The following is an 18,960-nucleotide window of genomic DNA, read 5'->3' on the forward strand; positions in this document are numbered from 1 at the left end:
TAAATTTTTTAATAAATTGACAACTGGGTGTTACCAGTTGGGGGGGGGGGGTGTCCCTACACAGACTGACAATATCCAACCAGTTCTGACAGAGTAAGGCCACTTTTTACATTTACTTTAGTATTTTGGTCATTATTTTGCTTCAGTATTGGGAAGCCAAAATCAAGAATGGAAAATAAACAGAAAATTTATAACCTACTCCAAATACTGATGCAAAATACTGACCGAAATGCTGCTGTGTAAAAGAGACTTAAGACTGTAGGGTCACGCCTATTTGACAAGGGGAATGGTGGCACCCAGTTTTCAATTTATTCATACATTTCTAGAAGGAATAACAGGAACATCACAATGCAAATAAAATATGTTCCAGAATTGCTATTTCATTGAAAATAATTTTTTTACTAAAATATAGATGTCAGGAGAGGTGACAGATCCTCTTTAAACAGCCTGTGGCCTACATTAGTAAGCGGCGGAGCAGGGAGCTAATGGCGGAGAGAGATGCATATTGGCGCCTGGGCCCCCCGGTGGATCCTCTGCTGGGCCAGTCCAACGCTCTCTGTGACCCAATCTGAGAATGTACCATTAATAACCACCCTCTGTTTTAGGATAGAGATGGCAAGAGAGGTGACAGATCCTCTTTAAACAGCTTGTAGCCTACAATAGTAAGCATCGGTGCAGGGAGCCAATGGCTCTCTGCTCCGTGTCCGGAGAGAGTTGCAGTTTGGCGCCTGGGCCCACCGGAAGGTCCTCCGTTGGGCCAGTCCGACGCTATCTGCGACCCAATCTGAGAATGTACCATTAATAAACACCCTTAGAATAGAGATGTCAGGACAGGTGACAGATCCTCTTTAAACAGCCTGTGGCCTACAATAGTAAGCAGTGGGGCAGGGAGCCTATGGCTCTCTGCTCCGTGGCCAGAGAGAGATGCTGCTCAGTGCCTGGGCCCATTGCAGGATCCTCCGTTGTGCCAGTCCGACGCGTTCTGTGACCCAATCTGAGAATGTACCATTAATAACCACCCTCTATTTTCTATCATAGAGCCAAATATTAGCCCAATTACAAATATTTTCCCCCCAGCATTCTCATTTTATGCACTAACCTTTTATGCGACACAGTATTAAATTCTTTTGAAAAGTCTCGATAGACAAAATCCACAACCTTACCTAGAACCAGTCTAAAACTTACTTCCTCATAGAAACTAATCAGTTTAGTTTGACAGGCCGATCCCTAATAAACGGGTGGGATTAACATTTTAATAACTGGTTCTGTGCTTTGCCGACAAAGACATACCCGCCAGGGGGTGGGTGTCGAGGTGAATCGCGCCATAAAAAATGGTTCTAATAATGAAATAAAACAATTACAATATTACAAATACACCCTATATTAAAGTGGACTCTAAATAAAGAAATTCCCTTTCCAGAATGTTTAACTGGATTACCACACTATATATATAATTACAAAAGCATACATACCTATCTACCTACACCAATTAAGCTCACCCATTACATATAGACCTATATGCACACATTCAATTTCCTAAGCGGGCTCAGCCCATTTAGTTAGGCTGTGCACTGTTAGACAGGTGGAGGACAGTGCGGCATGCGCAATAAACCGCAACAAATCTACCAGCTAATGCACAGATACAGCACCAGAAAAAAGCTGAGTACATAAATACAGCACTAGAAACAAGTTCACTACATATATACAATACCAGAACTGACCTCAGTACATAAATACAGTAACAGTGTCACATTGGGTACGTGGACCCATTGGACTGTACCACCTTGATGGTATGGCAGCTGGCCAAAAGGACACGGGTCACAGTCTATAGTTTATATACTTTACCTGTTGTAGCTCAGACAGTAGCAAGACAGGCTCGGCTGGGACTAGGCAGCAGGCAGGCTCCAGGGGTGGTGTAGCAGGACAGGCATGGTACACAGCACAGCACGACTTCAGCTCAATATGGTACTTGACCAGGATAGCACGGGATACAGGTGGCAGGAACGGGAAACACTGGGAACTGGGAAACACTAGGAGACCATTTGCTTAGAAAGACTTGGGTAGACAAAAAGGCTCAGGCATTGCAGGGAGGGGCACATCCCTTCTTATAGCCCAGGGTGCTCTGGGAGCAATCATCTCAATCTCCCACCTGTTTGCGCTTTGGCTCCTTAAGTCTGGACTGAGCTCGTGAGCGCACCCTGGTGGTCACTGTGGAACAGGATGGCCGCATGTGCAGACATCTCTGGAGAGAAGGGCGTTGACTGGATGGAAGGAGTTCGTGGTCAGCGACCACGGACGTTACAGTATCCCCCCAATTATGCCCCCTCCTCTTGGGACCAGAACGAGAGAGAAACCTCTTAATGAGGGTAGGAGCATTGAGATTCTCTTCTGGCTCCCAGGACCTCTCTTCTGGACGAAACCCCTTCCAATCTACTAAATAAAAGGTTCTTCTTACTTTTTTAGTGACCAGGATCTCCTTAACCTCAAAAGTCTCTGATGAACTGCTGGGAGCCACTGCAGGAGTGGAAGCCTTGGAGTAGCGGTTCAAGGTCACCGGCTTCAGCAGGGAGACATGGAAGGAGTTGGGGATCTTGAGGGTAGGAGGCAGCCGAAGCTTGTAGGAAACAAGGTTGATTTGTTGCAAAATCTCGAAGGGTACAAGAAATCTGGCAGCAAACTTGTATGATGGCACCCTCAGCCGGCTTTTCCTAGAGGACAACCAGACCTTAGTACCTGGAAGGAACTGGGGAGGCTCTCTCCTTCTTGTGTCTGCGTTTCTCTTCATGCGGTCGACTGCCAGCAGAATAGAAGATCGAGTCTTCTGCCAGATCTGTAGAAAATCCCTGAATGTAGAAACAGCTGCAGGCACCTGGGACGTAGTGGAAACAGGAAGAGGTATACGAGGATGTTCGCCATAGACAACAAAGAATGGACTCTTAGCAGTGGACTCACTAGTGTGGTTGTTATAGAAGAACTCAGCCCAAGGAAGCAGCTGCACCCAGTCATCATGCTGCCTGGAGATAAAGTGTCGTAGATAGTTCTCCATAATGTGGTTTATTCTCTTGATTTGACCATAGGACTGGGGATGGTAGGCAGAGGAAAAGTTCAACTTCACACCGAGGAGTAGGCAGAAGGATCTCCAGAACTTAGAGGTGAACTGATCCGTCACAATATGTAGAGGCAAGCTGTGCAGACGGAAGATGTGTTTGGCAAAGAGATTGGGAAGTCAGGAAGCGGACGGTAGGCCGGTCAGTGGAACGAAATGAGCCATTTTGGAGAATCGGTCCACCACCACCCAGACCGTACTGCAACCAGCAGAGAGAGGCAGGTCCGTGAACTTCGAGGTAAACTGAACCCCCCCCCAATTAGACACAATATGCTGCGGCAAGCCGTGCAGGCGGAAGATGTGCTGGATGAACAGCTTGGCCAGCTGAAGAGCAGAAGGAAGACCGGTCAGAGGAACGAAGTGGGCCATCTTCGAAAATCGCTCCACCACCACCCAGACAGCACTGCATCCAGCAGAGAGAGGCATGACGGACATTTTTCTGATGAGTCATTGGATCTTGCGAAAAAATCAAGATGTCATCAAGATAGACCACAACACAAATATAGAGGAGGTCGTGGAAGATGTCATTAACGAACTCCTGGAAGACCGCGGGAGCATTACACAGGCCGAAGGGCATTACTAGATATTCATATTGTCCGTCACGGGTGTTAAATGCAGTCTTCCATTTGTCACCCCGGCGAATCCGGATTAGGTTGCAAGGCCCACGCAGGTCTGGTTTAGAAAAAATCTTGGCACCACGTATACAATCAAACAGTTCAGAGATCAATGGCAACGGATACCTATTTTTCACCTTGATCTGGTTGAGACCCCGGTAGTCGATGCAAGGATGCAGAGAACCATCCTTTTTCTTGACGACGAAGAACCCTGGCTCCTGCCGGGGAGGAAGACTTCCATATGAAGCCCCTCTCCAAGTTCTCTTTAACATAGGCGTACATGGACAGAGTCTCTGGCACGGAGAGAGGATATACCCTACCACGGGGAAAGGAAGCACCAGGAACTAGGTCGATAGGACAGTCATACGCCCTGTGTGGGGGCAGCGTCTCCACCTCTTTCTTGCTGAAAACGTCCGAAAATGCAGAATAATGACCAGGCAATCCTGCCAAGGACTGAGGCAGAGGAGGCTGAGCTGAACAAATCTGTACCAGGCAACGGTTGAGACAATCGGGGCCCCACTGGAGAACCTCTCCAGAATTCCAGCCCAGGACTAGGGCATGTAGTCGGAGCCAAGGCAGACCCAGTAGCACTGGGTTGACGACCTTGGGCAGGACAAAGAACGAGAGGAGCTCGGAGTGGAGGGCTTCCACTTGGAGCCTCAATGGCTTGGTCACAGCTATTGTAAAGGATCTGCCAGACACAGCTTCTGTGTCGACGCCCGTGGTTAATCAGTCTTCATCTGCTCCAAGGTCTGATAGAGTGACTCGATCTGCTACCACTCAGGCTGGTAGGCTGAGGAGTGGGAGAACCTATCACAGCCTGGCCAGACGGTTCTAGCTCCCGCCCACGGTCTATGAATACCTTCATTTGCTTCTAGTCTTTGCCTGTGATTCTATCTTGTTTCCTGGCTCTGCTGCTCCAGCTATTACTATTGACCTCTGCTTCATTTTTACCCTTGCTTTACTGACTACGCTCCTGCTCTGCGTTTGGTACCTCGTACACGCCTGGTTTGACTCGGCTCGTTCACTACTCTTCTTGCTCACGGTGTTGCCGTAGGCAACTGCCCCATTTCCCTTAGCTTCTGTGTACCCTTGTCTGTTTGTCTGCCATGCACGTATTAAGCGTAGGGACCGTCGCCAAGTTGTACGCCGTCGCCTAGGATGGGTCGTGCAAGTAGGCAGGGACTGATTGGTGGGTAGATTAGGGCTCATCTGTCTGTCTCCCTACCCCGTCATTACATAATCACAGGCCCATATACCTTTTCTGGTTCCTACTACTATGGACCCCCTTGAGACCCTGGCTCAGCAAATGCAGGGTCTCTCCCTACAGGTCGAAGCCCTGGCTCAGAGGTGCATCCAGTGTGATGCTAACCACCTAGTGTCCTCCACCTCACCTCTTGAACCCCATCTCAAGTTGCCTGACCGGTTCTCAGGGGACCAAAATACTTTTTTCTCCTTTCGGGAGAGTTGTAGGCTCTATTTCTGTCTAAGGCCCCACTCCTCTGGTTCTGAGAGCCAGCAAGTAGGTATTATTGTCTCCCGGCTCCTGGACGGCCCCCAAAAATGGGCCTTCTCCTTGGCTCCTGATGCCCCTGAACTTTCCTCTGTTGACCTTTCTTTTCCCGCTCTCTGGCCCATCTATGACGAGACTGACAAGACTGCCTTTGCCGAGAGTCAGCTGGTAACCTTACGTCAGGGTAAGAGACCCGTAGAAGAGTACTGTTCTGACTTTAGGAAGTGGTGTGTAGCTTCTCGCTGGAATGACCCTGCCTTGAGGTGCCAGTTTAGATTGGGTCTGTCGAACGCCCTGAAAGACCTGTTAGCTATCCCTCTTCTGACTCTCTAGATCAGGTTATGGCTTTAGCGGTACGTCTCGACCGACATCTCAGGGAACGACGACTTGAACGTTTTGGTGCCTTCTCCTCTGGCTCCCCCATGATGGCTCCCGAGGTTCCGTTACTTCGTTCTTCCACGGAAAACTCGGATGAACCAATGCAACTCGGGGCCTCCGTGTCTCCCCAACAACGCAGAGAGCTCTGCAGGAAGAATGGTCTCTGTTTCTACTGTGGGCATGACAAGCATCAAGTGAATGACTGTCCTAGGCATAAGAATACTCCAGCCGGAAAACTTCCGCGCCTAAGTGACCATCGGGGAGGTCGCTTAGGCGCACAGGTATTTCCCGTAAATATGAAACCTAATAAGATCTTGCTTCCCTTTCAGGTCTCTTTTGAGGGTAGGTCTGCCACCGGCAGTGCCTTCGTGGATTCAGGGTCTTCTGCTAATATTATGTCTGTGGAATTTGCTATGTCTCTAGCTATGCCATTGATTGATTTGCCTAAACCTGTCCCGGTAGTGGGTATCGACTCCACCTCACTTGCTAATGATTATTTTACGCAGCATACCCCTGTTTTTGAACTCATTGTTGGCTCCATTCATTTGGAGCAGTGTTCTGTACTGGTGATGCAGGGATTATCGTCCGATTTGGTTTTAGGCCTTCCCTGGTTGCAGATGTATAATCCCACGTTTAACTGGAGTACTGGGGATCTTACTAAATGGGGTAATGAATGCATGACGTCCTGTTTTTCCTGTTAATTTTATTTCTCTCCCTGAGGAGGTGAACACTCTACCTGAGCTTATTCAGGACTTCGCTGATGTTTTTTCTAAAAAGGCCTCAGAAGTGTTACCTCCTCATAGAGAATACGATTGCGCAATCAATTTGGTACAAGGAGCTAAACTCCCTAAGGGTAGGATATTTAATCTCTCTTGTCCCGAACGTGAGGCCATGAGAGAATATATCCAGGAAAGCCTGGCCAAGGGTTACATTCGCCCCTCTACTTCTCTGGTAGGTGCTGGCTTCAACTTCGTAGGGAAGATGGATGATGGTCTTAGGCCGTGCATCGATTACCGAAACTTGAATAAGGTCACTGTAAGGAACCAGTATCCCCTTCCTTTGATTCCTGATCTCTTCAATCAGGTTCAGGGGGCCCAATGGTTCTCTAAGTTTGATCTTCGGGGGGCTTATAACCTTATCCGAGTCAGAGAAGGGGATGAGTGGAAGACTGCGTTTAACATGCCCGAAGTTCATTTCGAATACCTCGTCATGCCCTTTGGGTTGTGTAATGCTCCCGCGGTCTTCCAGAATTTCATAAATGAGATTTTAAGAGACTACCTGGGGGTATTTCTTGTAGTGTACCTTGATGACATACTTGTGTTTTCCAAGGACTGGTCCTCCCACATTGAGCATGTCAGGAAGGTGCTCCAGGCCCTTCGGGAAAACAAACTCTTTGCTAAACACGAAAAATGTGTGTTTGGGGTGCAGGAGATACCATTTTTTGGTCAAATCCTCACTCCTAATGAATTCCGCATGGACCCTGCCAAGGTTTAGGCTGTGGCTGAATGGGTCCAACCTGCCTCCCTGAAGGCGTTACAGTGCTTCCTGGGGTTTGCTAATTATTACTAACTTCTCGGTCTTCGCTAAGCCTCTTACGGATCTTACTCGCAAAGGTGCTGATCTCCTCCACTGGCCTCCGGAGGCGGTCCAGGCTTTTGAGATCCTTAAGAAGTGCTTTATCTCTGCCCCAGTGCTGATTCAGCCTAACCAAATGGACGCCTCCAAGGTGGGAGTGGGTGCTGTCTTGTCCCAGGGTACCAGGTCCCTCACCCATCTCCGTCCCTGTGCCTACTTCTCCAGGAAGTTCTCGCCCACTGAGAGTAACTATGACGTCGGCAACCGCAAACTCTTAGCCATTAAAGAGTGGTGCCACTTCTTAGAGGGGCTAGGCACCAGGTAACGGTCCTTACCGACCACAAGAATCTGGTCTTCCTAGAATCTGTCTGTAGGCTAAACCCGAGACAAGCTCGATGGGCATTGTTTTTTTACTAGATTCACCTTTGTGGTCACCTATAGGGCTGGGTCTAAAAATATTAAAGCTGATGCACTGTCGCGTAGCTTCATGGCCAGCCCTCCTTCAGAGCAAGATGCTGCTTGTATTTTGCCCCCAGGTATAATAATATCCTCTGTTGATTCTGACTTAGTCTCCGAAATTGCGACTGATCAAGGTTCAGCTCCCGGGAACCTTCCTGAGAATAAGCTGTTTGTTCCCCTGCAATTCCGGCTACGGGTACATCCTGGGTACCAAGCACCTCATTTCTAGAAACTATTGGTGGCCTGGCTTGCCTAAAGACGTTATGGCCTATGTCGCCGCTTGTGAAATTTGTGCTAGGTCCAAGACTCCCAGGTCCCGACCAGCGGGCTTACTATGTTCTTTGCCCATTCCCCAAAGACCTTGGACCCATATCTCCATGGATTTTATCACTGATCTGCCTCCATCTCAAGGCAAGTCGGTGGTGTGGGTTGTAGTAGACCGCTTTAGTAAGATGTGCCACTTTGTGCCCCTCAAGAAACTACCCAATGCCAAGACGTTAGTTACATTGTTTGTCAAACACATCCTGCGTCTCCATGGGGTTCCTGTCAATTTTGTTTCTGACAGAGGCGTACAATTTGTTTCATTGTTTTGGAGAGCTTTCTGTAAAAAGTTGGAGATTGATCTGTCCTTCTCCTCGGCCTTCCATCCTGAAACTAATGGCCAGACTGGGAGGACTAATCAGTCCCTAGAACAATATTTAAGGTGTTTTATTTCTGACTGTAGATATGATTGGGTCTCCTTCATTCCCCTCACCGAATTTTCCCTTAATTACCGGGTCAGTAACTCGTCAGGGGTCTCCCCTTTTTTCTGTAATTTTGGGTTTAATCCACGGTTCTCCTCCGTTTCACCTGGTGGTTCCAACAATCCCGAGGTAGATGTTGTTCATCTGGAACTGTGCACAGTCTGGACCCAGGTTCAGAAGAATCTAGAGGCGTCCCAGAGCATATAAAAGACTCAGGCAGATAGAAGACGTTCTGCTAACCCCTTGCTTGTGGTCGGGGATCTGGTGTGGCTGTCTTCAAAAAATTTGCGCTTTAAGGTTCCATCCAAAAAAATTCCTCCCCGGTTTATAGGGCCGTACAAGGTCATTGAGGTTCTTAACCCTGTCTCCTTCCGGCTGGAGTTACCCCTGTCTTTTCAAATACACGACATGTTTTATGCCTCCCTCCTGAAATGCTGCTCCCCGTCCTTGGTTACCTCGAGGAAACCTCCGGTCCCTGTTCTCACCCCTGAAGGGGTAGAATTCGAGGTGGCCAAGATTGTGGACAGCAGGTTGGTCCAAGGCTCCCTCCAGTACCTGGTCCATTGGAGAGGATACGGGCCTTAGGAGAGGACTTGGGTACACGCCCGGGATGTTCACGTTAGGGTATTGCTCAGGAAGTTCCATCTTCGGTTCCCTGATTAAGCCAGGTCCACCTAGGAATTGTCCAGTGGCCCCTCATAAAAGGGGGGGTACTGTAAAGGATCTGCCAGACACAGCTTCTGTGTTGACGCCCGTGGTTAATCAGTCTGCATCTGTTCCTAGGTCTGATAGAGTGACTCGATCTGCTACCACTCAGGCTGGTAGGCTGAGGAGTGGGAGAACCTATCACAGCCTGGCCAGACGGTTCTAGCTCCCGCCCTCGGTCTATGTATACCTTCATTTGCTTCTTGTCTTTGCCTGTGATTCTATCTTGTTTCCTGGCTCTGCTGCTCGAGCTATTACTATTGACCTCTGCTTCATTTTGACCCTGGCTTTACTGACTACCCTCCTGCTCTGCGTTTGGTACCTCGTACACTCCCAGTTTGACTCGACTCGTTCACTACTCTTGTTGCTCACGGTGTTGCCGTGGGCAACTGCCCCATTTCCCTTAGCTTCTGTGTACCCTTGTCTGTTTGTCTGTCGTGCACGTATTAAGCGTAGGGACCATCGCCCAGTTGTATGCCGTCACCTAGGACGGGTCGTGCAAGTTGGCAGGGACTGATTGGCGGGTAGATTAGGGCTCACCTGTCTGTCTCCCTACCCCGTCATTACAGCTACAGTGAAGGAAATAAGTATTTGATCCCTTGCTGATTTTGTAAGTTTGCCCACTGTCAAAGACATGAACAGTCTAAAATTTTTAGGCTAGGTTAATTTTACCAGTGAGAGATAAATGATATAAAAAAAAAAAATGAAAATCACATAGTCAAAATTATATATATTTATTTGCATTGTGCACAGAGAAATAAGTATTTGATCCCTTTGGCAAACAAGACTTAATACTTGGTGGCAAAACCCTTGTTGGCAAGCACAGCAGTCAGACGTTTTTTGTAGTTGATGATGAGGTTTGCACACATGTTAGATGGAATTTTGACCCACTCCTCTTTGCAGATCATCTGTAAATCATTAAGATTTCGAGGCTGTCGCTTGGCAACTCGGATCTTCAGCTCCCTCCATAAGTTTTCGATGGGATTAAGGTCTGGAGACTGGCTAGGCCACTCCATGACCTTAATGTGCTTCTTTTTGAGCCACTCCTTTGTTGCCTTGGCTGTATGTTTCGGGTCATTGTCGTGCTGGAAGACCCAGCCACGAGCCATTTTTAATGTCCTGGTGGGGGGAAGGAGGTTGTCACTCAGGATTTGACGGTACATGGCTCCATCCATTCTCCCATTGATGCGGTGAAGTAGTCCTGTGCCCTTAGCAGAGAAACACCCCCAAAACATAATGTTTCCACCTCCATGCTTGACAGTGGGGACGGTGTTCTTTGGGTCATAGGCAGCATTTCTCTTCCTCCAAACACGGCGAGTTGAGTTAATGCCAAAGAGCTCAATTTTAGTCTCATCTGACCACAGCACCTTCTCCCAATCACTCTCAGAATCATCCAGATGTTCATTTGCAAACTTCAGACGGGCCTCTACATGTGCCTTCTTGAGCAGGGGGACCTTGCGGGCACTGCAGGATTTTAATCCATTACGGCGTAATGTGTTACCAATGGTTTTCTTGGTGACTGTGGTCCCAGCTGCCTTGAGATCATTAACAAGTTCCCCCCGTGTAGTTTTCGGCTGAGCTCTCATCTTCTTCAGGATCAAGGATACCCCACGAGGTGAGATTTTGCATGGAGCCCCAGATCGATGTCGATTGACAGTCATTTTGTATGTCTTCCATTTTCTTACTATTGCACCAACAGTTGTCTCCTTCTCCCCCAGCGTCTTACTTATGGTTTTGTAGCCCATTCCAGCCTTGTGCAGGTCTATGATCTTGTCCCTGACATCATTAGAAAGCTCTTTGGTCTTGCCCATGTTGTAGAGGTTAGAGTCAGACTGATTAATTGAGTCTGTGGACAGGAGTCTTTTATCCAGGTGACCATTTAAGACAGCTGTCTTTAATGCAGGCACCAAGTTGATTTGGAGCGTGTAACTGGTCTGGAGGAGGCTGAACTCTTAATGGTTGGTAGGGGATCAAATACTTATTTCTCTGTGCACAATGCAAATAAATATATATAATTTTGACTATGTGATTTTCTGGTTTTTTTTTTATATAATCTATCTCTCACTGGTAAAATTTACCTAGCCTAAAAATTCTAGACTGTTCATGACTTTGACAGTGGGCAAACTTACAAAATCAGCAAGGGATCAAATACTTATTTCCTTCACTGTATAATTGGTTCTGGCAGAGGTAGTCCATTTACAGATGCAACCATCAACGGCCTCTCCAGAGAGGTAGTGGGCAATTGGAGAAGATTCACCAGGTCTCTACGAATGTAATTAGCAGCGGATACAGAGTCCAGATACACAGAGACCCGATGCATTTTCTCGCCGGACACTATGGTCACGGGAATGGACAATTTCGACTAAAGTCCTTCCTTACCCAAGGTTGTCTCTCCCACCAACTCTAGGCTATGGGGCTTTTGGGGACACAGATGCACAAGATGGCCTCCGAGGCCGCAATATAGACAGAGTCCCGAGATGCGTCTGCGTTGTCTCTCCTGGGTAGATAGCTTAAACTGGTCCATCCTCACAGACTCCTTAGGAGGATCGGCCTCTGAGGACAGCAGGTGTTGCTGCAAAGTAGGGACGAGGCTAGAGAGTCATTTCTCCCAACGAGTTTCTTGGAGCCATTCTCGGATCCTTATATCAATCCAGGCGGCCAGAAAGATGAGGTCATCCAGGGTAGACGGTAGATCTCGGGCGGCAAGCTCGTCCTTAATCTTAGGAGACAGTCCCTGCCAGAATGTAGCCACCAGGGCCTCATTGTTCCACAACAGTTCTCCCACCAGGGCCTCATTGTTCCACAACAGTTCTCCCACCAGGGTGCGGAAGTGGATGGCATACTCACCCACGGAGGTGTCTCTCTGGCGTAGGTTCAGCAAGGAGGCGGCTGCAGACGAAATTCATCCAGGCTCCTCAAACACCGTGCAAAATGTCCGGAGGAACCCCTGGAAGTCACGGGCCTCTGGTCCTTGTCTCTCCCAGATAGGATTCGCCCATGCAAGGACCCTGCCAGTGAGGAGAGAGACGATGAAAGCGACCCTTGCGGCATCAGACGAAAATGCCCTTCCATACAGGCTGTATCTGGCACTGGTTCAAAAAAACACGGCAGGTCCTTGCGTCTCCATCATAGCGGTCAGGAAGTGGCAAAGAAAATCTGGGATCAGCACTGTCAGGAGGTGTAGTCAGAGGATCAGTACTGCCAGGAGGTGTAGTAGGAGGATCGGCAGCTTGCACCTCCAGCTGACGTGCAATAATGTTAAAGGTCTGGAAGAGTTGGTGCTGTTGAGACCGGAGGTCTAGCATATCCGCCCACATCTCTTGTGACGTCATCATGGTCTTGGATTGAGCAGCGGGGTCCATGGCCTGAGCCTACTGTCACGTTGGGTACGTGGACCCACTGGACCGTACCGCCTGACGGTATGGCAGCTGGCTAACAGGACACGGGTCACAGTCTATAGTTCGTATAGTGTACCTGTGGTAGCTCAGACAGTAGCAAGACACGCTCAGCTGGGACTAGGCAGCAGGCAGGCTCCAGGCGTGGTGTAGCAGGACAGGCGTGGTACGCAGCACAGCACGACTTCAGCTCAACACGGTACTTGACCAGGATAGCACAGGATACAGGTTACAGGTGGCAGGAACGGGAAACACTGGGAACTTGCTTAGACAGACTCGGGTAGACAAAAAGGCTCAGGCATTGCAGGGAGGGGCACATCCCTTCTTATAGCCCAGGGTGCTCTGGGATCAATCAGCTCAATTTCCCACCTGTGTGCGCTTTGGCTCCTTAAGTCTGGAATGAGCTCACGAGCGCACCCTGGGGATCACTGTGCAACAGGACGGCCGCATGTGCAGACATCTGTGGAGAGAAGGGCATCGACTGAGTGGAAGGAGTTCGTGGTCAACGACCACGGACGTTACAAACAGAACCAAGCTCAGTACATAAATACAGCACAAGAACAAAGCTCAGTACATGTATACAGCACCAGAACTAAGCTCAGTACATATATACATTACCAGAACAAAGCTCAGTACATAAATATAGCACCAGAACCAAGCTCAGTACATATAGACAGCATATAGATATTGTTCCTAATCTGCTTTTGCTGGACATTGGGCAGGGCCAGAAAGTATTGGAACACCACAAGGATTTTGAGGCCTTATTTTACTTGGATGATTTTAGGGCACATGTCATGTTCGCAAAGGCATAATAAATTCAGATACTACACGATATTACAAATCCTAGGTATTCATCTAGAGGTATAATGAGTATTTTTAGTTTTGTTATGGGAGATCTTCAATTTTTGAAATGGCGAAATGGTTATGGTGAATCAAAGGGACGGTAATTGTAAATGAAAGGGACTATAATTATAAATGAAAGGGACGGATGAAAATAAAATTTAGAACTCCAGAGAGGTGTGATATATCTGGAAGCACTCCTTTATACACAGTCCAGGGTGGGTGGGGCAGATGTTGCACTGGTATGTCGTGTCTTTTCTTATGCCTCTTCTGGCACAGACACAATAATTTTTCTGGGGGCGCCTTTTTTTTCTGTGCGTGGCACTTCACCAGGAAAGTGCTATCCTGGGGACATCAGTGCTTGCAGAGGTAGAAATTTCTCCTAATTAATTCCCAAAGAGAAGGGATTTGATCACATTCTCCTGGTACTCCAGGTATGTCCCCTCCTGACCAGTGCTCCTGTAAATTACAAAGGTGTTGTACAATGCCATTTGGACGAAGTACACCGCAAGTTTTCAATACCAAATTTTGGATTTCTGCATGGCATTGTACAGCTTGAACATCTAAGCAGAAAGGTCCACTCCCCCCATGAATTTATTATAGGCCTAGATGCAGACAGGCCGTGACATGGTGGTGGGTGTTGCACCACGCAGAGGGACAAGAGAGCAGGTGGTGTCATGGATTGATGTCAGCATTAGGACATCCTGCTTGTCCCTGAATTTCAAAAACAGGACCCCTTCGCTTTGGAGCGCCCTGCTCTCCCCAAGCTGCAGGGGTTGGCCAAGAAGAGTTTTTGGGAGCTGTCTCTGGTTTTTGCGGATCGTCCCACATGCCACCGATTTTTGCTCCGCCAGGCATTTGAACAGGGGTACAAGGGTACCCCTGATTAAACAGTGGGTGCAGGAGGTCCCAGACAATCTTCCCAGTTATGGTCAGGATGGGTGGACAGTTTGGGGGCTCAATCTGACTGTCCCTTCCATCGTATATCTTGTATATCTTTATTCCATACCTGGCACGTTTGTTGGGCAAATACTGGCTGAACTTCACCCTTCCCTTGAAATGCACCAGGTAATGGTCAATGGTCAATGGCAATTTCTCTTCCAGGGGTATATGACGATGAAAATGTTTAGGCTAAATGGGAAATAAGGGGTCTCATTTTGTAGGGTCTATTAAAATTGGGATCATCCCGGGGGGCACTGGGAATTATCATTAAAATGTAAGAACTTTTGTATTGCCTCAAAACGAGCCCTGGGCATTGTGGTGCTGTATAAGCGGCAGTGGTACAGAATATCTGTGGACCGATAGGCCCTCACTGATGGCTTCTTTGTTAGGCCCATATTCAGTACCAATCCCCAGTACTGCAGCATTTCTGCTTTGTCGGTGGGATGCCACCTGTATGGCCTGGCATAAATACTACAGCAATACATTTTGAGCACTGAGATTTCTCTGCTCAACAATATTTTCCACAAGGCTATCCGAAAAAAAGAGCTGGAAAAACTCAATCTCAGACTTCCCTGCTGTTTGGACTTGGCCCCAGCAGCAGCAGTAAAGTCCGGTACTTGGGGGGTGTCTTAGGTTGGGGGCAACCAATTAGGTTCAGGTGCAGCAGTAACTTGAACACTAACCCTCCGGCGACTGCGAGGAGTTCCTCGGTGTCGCTTGAGGAGAAGGACAGAGGAAAAGCAGACCCAGCATCACTCGCAGTATCTGTGTCCGATGTGAGCATCTCATACTCCTCCTCTGCAGTAAAGGTTTTGCGGGCCATTTTTATTGTTTATATAGAGTAAATGTACATGTATACAAAAAAAATAATTTGTTTCTTTTTTTCACATAAAACACTAAATACTAACATACACTAATATTTTTTTAATTTTATGATACTAAAACTGACTAATACTGATTAAACTACACTGACAAAAAGACGATGACTAACTGACAATCACACACTGACTGACGCTAACTGACTGACGGTGATTGTCTGACGCTGACTAACAGACGGTATGACACTGACTAACAGACGTTCTGACGCTGACTAACAGACGTTCTGAAACGAAGTGACGCTGACACTGATTGACACTAATTAAATTGACGCTGACTAACACTGACTAAATTGACGCTGACTAAATTGATGCTGACTATCGCTGACTAAATTGATGCTGACTAACACTGGCTTAATTGACGCTAACACTGACTAAATTGACGCTGACTAATACTGGCTAAATTTGACGCTGACTAACACTGGCTAAATTGACAGTGACTAACACTGACTAAATTGACGCTGACTAACACTGACTAAATGGACGCTGACTAACACTGATTCTGACTAACACTGACTAAATGGACGCTGAATAAACTTTTTTTTTTAGTTTTATGAATTTTTAAAAGTAAAAAGAACAAAAAAAAGCTCCCTTATAGACTGGGAGGGGAAGGGAAGGGGCTGATCACAGTTACAGACTGTGATCAGGGGGTTAATGGGGATATATATATTTTTTTTTAGCAACTTTCTCTGACCACGACGGCTACAGGCTCTGATCTCCTCTACTTCCCGACTCCAAAAGAGGAGATCAGAGCCTGTGACATATTTCTTTCTAAGAACTATGCTCCGATTGGTAAGTCTGCACAGACTAACCAATCAGAGCGATGTACAACAAGGGACCGCTTCGATTGGTCCCTTGTATTCTACCCGAACATCAGGGCAGACAGACTGAGAAGTTAACCGCCGCTGCCGTGTAGCGCCGCGCAATGGTTAACTTTTAAAGCACGGACATAACTGCACGCCCAGGTGTGCGAAGTTACTGATCACCTGGACGTGCATTTACGCCAAGGTGCGGGAAGGGGTTAATGGGACCCATAATCTGTACAATTCCATTTAAAGGGGAAAAATAAAAATAACAAAACTACAATAATGTGGTTGCATAAGTGTGTGATCGCAATGGGGTCACTTTACGCCTTGATCTCCATGCAGGTTCAAATCGATAGGTAGGACGAGCTGCTCGGAGAAGTAACAGATACACTGAGACGTTTCTCAAGGTAAAATACTTCTAATTTATTGAACTACAACGTTCATACTTATAGCATCAGACGAACAAAGAACATTCCATAACATATGAGTCATCTGTATATTCAAGCCTTACAGCTTCCTTTCCCACAAAAGCTCATTGGTGGAGCACCAGGTATTCCCTTATGTTTCCTTTATGCTTAGGGGGGTGGTCAAGTGATTGACCACCATCTGTTTGCAATTTCAAGGGACGGCAGAGCATCTGCAAACTATTTCTTCTCTTAACCTTTCTAAAATACCTTTATATTGTAATACATGTTCTCCTTTATAACATTTCACTCCTTATGGTCCCAAATACATTATATATGTATATTTATACCATAACAATCCCTCCTTTTGTGATTTTACCAACACCTAAATTCCAATGCTACTTCTATCTCCGGATAGCAAGGCTTCGATCCATTTCTTCACTTGATTCACACAGGTATGTAGGTGGGGTAATCTCACAACATTCTTTCATCATAATGTATAGGCCTCTGATTGAATGCTTCCCTTATTTTACAAAATGCATAACAATTAAAACATGTAAGCAATACAAATAATATCATTAAACAAATCAATGGTTGGAAAAGCACATGTAATATTTTAGTAGCTGTAGGTGAGAATCCTGTAAAAACGTCATACCAGTGATGGGCACTAGCATCTTTAATTGCTGATGACAAATGTATCACTTCCCTAGCTGCTATTGTAGCCAATATTTTCACCCTACTTAGAGTTACATTATGGGCTTGGATTAGTTTTTCAACTTCTCCTGATCGTTGTAACACCTTTTTCAATTCGTCTAAAGATAAACTAAAATTTCCATAGGGCAAAGGTTCAGGTACCCATATAGTGGACATTATTTCTTCTAAAGTAGGCAGGAACACTATAGTTTGGTTCCCCCAAGTCAAATGCGTCACATTGTATAGACATCCTGAAAATGGTCCTGTGAGTTTAAACTGGCTAAGGGTCTGCTTGTTGTTAGTTATTAAACATACATGCTGTGGACCTACTTCAATATAAACCTGTAGGTTAGCTTCTGGGATTATAGTGAGTGCGCATACATTATCCTGGTGCTGCATTAGACAGGGTTCATATATCCCTGACTGTTGATTACATACATATCCTTGCTCTGTTAACTGGCACAAATCTATATTCCTTGTCTTATTTTGAGAATCTATGTGTGTTCCTTTCATTTCCGGCATCCAATATTGTCCTAATAATGTCACCGGATCAATCATTACCATTGGCATAATAATAAATTTGCATAATAGAGTAGGATTTTTCACATTAAATGCTATTAGTCTTCCTGCACACCATTTAGGTGTACACTCAGTATACTCAGGCTGTAACAATAACCACGTATCATTTCTCTTTCCTATGGGCAGAATGTCTGTCCATTGCCTAACATGACTACTAAACAATTTATTCTTAAAATTATTCATCTGTTCTTGTTGCCACATCGTTTTAAGCGTACATACTGTCCAATTTACAAAAGTTGATACATTCTGTAATGTTCTATATTCGGTTAGCATACTTTCATTAAAAACATTTAGAAACAGTTCATCTATAGCTAACCCTTTTTGCTGTAAGTCAAAGGTAGTAGGTAACCATGACGCACCTATCCTTAATGCAGTAGATGTGTCATCTCCCACTGAGTTTAATTTGTTCATAACTGTTTCTAACTGTATACCATTCAATACTCCTAATCCCGTTCCTACCCCTCCTAATAGCGTGTCATACCATTCTCTTTTTTGTCTATGACAGCTGGGGGATTCAGGGAAGGAAATATTGAAGTGTACATTCTTTTTCTGCTGTTGGGTTACAGCCCTCTTACAAGTGTGTGGGATTCTTTCCAGACTTTGTACTGTTATATGTGGCTTAAAACTATCTCTTAAAATTGTTATCAAGAATACAAAATATATTCTATTTCTTATTTCGCTATTATTCATACATATCATCCCATCAGTTTCTTTTATTACAATCGTAGAGTTGAGCCTCTCCTTGTTGCATCTTTCATAAGTCTTATTTATCATTTCGTTTCTATTTTTACTGGTTGTATATTTCTGTAGATACTGTAAATCTGGTTCATAACAACAAAGCAACAGCCCCGGCGTCTCCTCTTGTATGCTAATGTTGGCTGTTTTGTCTATGTGAAGGTACACAGTCCCTCCATGTGGTCCTTTTTTCCAAGTCCCTTCGGTTGTAGTCACATTTGTAGTATAACACGGGGCATTGGCCTTACAGGTGTAGTTACCCTGCTTTCTATCCACTGTGGCATTCGCCCACCCTGTCCTGAACTGTTCCAGTGATTCTGTACTGATTACGTGTACAGGAGTAGCAGTTCTGCCTTTTTGTATAAGAGCACACGCAACAACCGCCGCAACAACCGCAAAGATCTTCATTCTTCTGGCTGAAGAACCTTTTTACAATGACTGGCGTGAATCCAGCTTGCCTTTCCTTCGAGCTTCACTGAGGTGCTTGTTGTGAGTAGGACTTGAAACGGTCCGTCAAATCTTGGGTCTAGACTTTTCCTCACGTGTCTCTTAACGACCACCCAATCTCCCGGTTCTAACTTATGCGTCCCTTCAACTG

This window comes from Rhinoderma darwinii, chromosome 2 (assembly GCF_050947455.1).
Source record: "Rhinoderma darwinii isolate aRhiDar2 chromosome 2, aRhiDar2.hap1, whole genome shotgun sequence".
In the NCBI taxonomy this organism is placed as follows: Eukaryota; Metazoa; Chordata; class Amphibia; order Anura; family Rhinodermatidae; genus Rhinoderma; species Rhinoderma darwinii.